General features: G+C 41.3%; 1 non-coding gene across 1 annotated transcript; it reads left to right on the top strand.

Moving 5' to 3' along the window:
* Window positions 1-2,175: 2,175 nt before the first annotated feature.
* Window positions 2,176-2,278, top strand: LOC143621016 (small nucleolar RNA R71). The gene has a single exon (XR_013151440.1). It is a non-coding gene; the product is annotated as a small nucleolar RNA R71 (small nucleolar RNA).
* The last annotated feature ends 323 nt before the right edge of the window (window positions 2,279-2,601 follow it).

Here is a 2,601-nt window from a genome sequence, read left to right as displayed (position 1 = left end):
CTTGATCTTCTTCTAAATTTGAGGCAATGATGGCGGGTAACATATCATTTTCTCCCCAAAACACATATTTGAGGTGTTTTGGGAGTTCTTTCAACTCAACTACTGGAGGACTCTCAAGTGAAGGTCTCAATTCGGAGTCAATAGTGTCCGGTAGTTTCTCCACCTGTTGAGACCATGGTAGTTTCCCAATACTTGCAGCATACACTTCAACTGCTATTTCCTCTTCCTTTAACTGATGCGAATGATCTACTGCTGACCTGCAAAAAATAACACACTCCTCTGTGGCATCTTCCTCATTTTCCTAAGGGTTCAACCCGTCAATGATTTCAGCTGCGAAACATTCATCACTCACCATAGGGTTAGAGATGTTTGAAAAAACATTTAACCATAGATTTTTATTCCCAAAAGCCATGTCAACTACCCCGGTTCTACAGTTTATTAAAGCATTTGAAGTTGCCATAAAGGGCCTACCGAGAATCACGTTCAGTTGCCGTTTTAGGTCAACTGTGACATTGTCTAGAACCAGAAAGTCAACAGGGTAATAAAAATCCTCGATAATAACAATTACATCAGTAACAATTCCCCTAGGAAGCTTAAGTGTCAAATCGGCCAACACCATGTTGGTGTCAGCTTTCGTAAGTGGACCAAAATCATATTGGTCATATAAGCTTCCTGGAGAATACTCACCCGGCTCCAAGATCCAGTAACGCCCTCGTCATTTTAAAATCTCCCACTTGAACGAGTATTATCGGCGTTCCCCGGTCTTGTAGCTTGGTGGGAGGATTCCCGTTAATACCGAACTCACATTAGCCGTTAAATCGACCTGTTTGGGCATCTTATGAGTTTGTTTTTGAGTACACAAGTCCTTCAAATACTTAGCATATGCGGGGACTTGTTTAATAACATCAATGAGGGCTAAATTAATTTTTACTTATTTAAAGACTCCCCAGATTTCCTCCTGTTGTGGGCCCCTCTTTTTCACTGATGATGTTGCGGGATTCACCAATGCCCGAGGAAATGGAACGGTTTTACCCGTGGGATCCGTCTCCTTGGCGTTTAATGTTTCTTTTTTCCTTTACTGATTCATTTAATTTTTTATTAATAGATTTTTTCGGTGTATTTATTGGTGCAGTTTCCACCTCATCATCACTGTTCCCATTCTCCCCCAAATCTTCCACCATTCCTTCAACAAAGGAGGATGGTGGATTTACCCCGTTATCATAAACCTTACCATTCCTAAGGGTACTTACCTGGTTAATGTGGGTATTCTTCCCACTTGAAGAACTGTTATTTTAGTGGCTAGGATTCTTCAAAGTGTCACCGGGTAATTTGGATGGATTTCGCTTTAGGCTTGCTATTTCTTCAGCCAGTTGACTCACTTGTTTATCTCTCACAGCATTTGCCTTCTCTTGAAGCTCCAACCTCTGATTCAATGCCTTATTCTGAGTCTCTTGATCCGCCTTCATTTGCTTCAATAGCTCCATCACATCCTTAAGTGACTCCTCTTTATTTCCCAAAGAATTTCCTTGTCCCTGCTGTTAACTCTTTTGATTGCCCTTATTGTAACCTCCAGAATTTCTCTGATTGTACCTACTCTGACCACTGCCTGAACTATTACCATATTGTTTCTGGTTCGACTGATAACCTGCCTTCTGAGAACTTCCTTGAAAATTCGGGTTCTGTTGTGTGTTCGGGTTTCCATAGATGAAGCTTGGATGATTCCTAAGGCCCGGATGATAAGTATTTGAGTTCATATTATTGTATTTCCTTTCACCCTGCACATAGTTGACCTTTTTTTCTTCAGTTTCTTCATCTTGCACAACCCCACAACTCGCAACCTCGTGTCCTAATTCCCCACAATCTTCACATACAGGATATGGTTTTTTCTAAATTTCCGGCTCCTTGTACACCTGCAACCAACAACCTATCCATCTTATTTTCCAGTCTATCCATTATATCATCTGACCCATGACTTTCAACTGCTTTTACCACTGACCATTTTGACATCCTGTTCGACTGTCCCTGCCTCTTTGAATTACTCGCATGTCTCTCCAAATGTCCCCAATCCTCGTTTCATCATTTGCAAGAAAAGATCGATTTGTTGTGGCTTGGAGGTCACGAACATCATCATTTGAGAGACTATAATGGAATGCCTTTATCAATTCCCATAAGGCAATCCCATGATGCGGACAAGTCCTCAACAATTGTTTAAACCTTTCGAATGATTCATAGAAAGTTTCACCAGTGATCTGCGAAAGTTTCGAATGTTGTTGCGGGCCTCTGTGGTTCTCTGTGGAGTATAATACTCGTCTTAAAACTGTTGTGCCAAGTCTCCCAAAGTGAAAATACTAGCTGATGACAACAATAGAAACCACTAATTTTCCGCATCTTTCAAGCTAAACTGGAAGATCACCATCTTTACCTCTTCCGCGATAAATCCTTGACTTGAGATGAGTGCGCATATCAAGTTGAAATCACTCAAGTGTAGGTATGGTTCTTCTGTAGCCTTCCCAGGATATGTAGGTAACCCCGTCAAACTATTCTGCCTTACCAAAAAAGTCCTTCCATTTCTGACCGGGATAATGATTGGTAGAGGGTTTG

Source organism: Bidens hawaiensis, unplaced genomic scaffold (genome assembly GCF_021521415.1).
Source record: "Bidens hawaiensis isolate Kalapana, Puna unplaced genomic scaffold, B.hawaiensis_p1.1 tig00002759_1, whole genome shotgun sequence".
Lineage (NCBI taxonomy): Eukaryota > Viridiplantae > Streptophyta > Magnoliopsida > Asterales > Asteraceae > Bidens > Bidens hawaiensis.
Note: the sequence above shows the minus strand (reverse complement) of the source record. Positions and strands in the feature narration are given on the sequence as shown.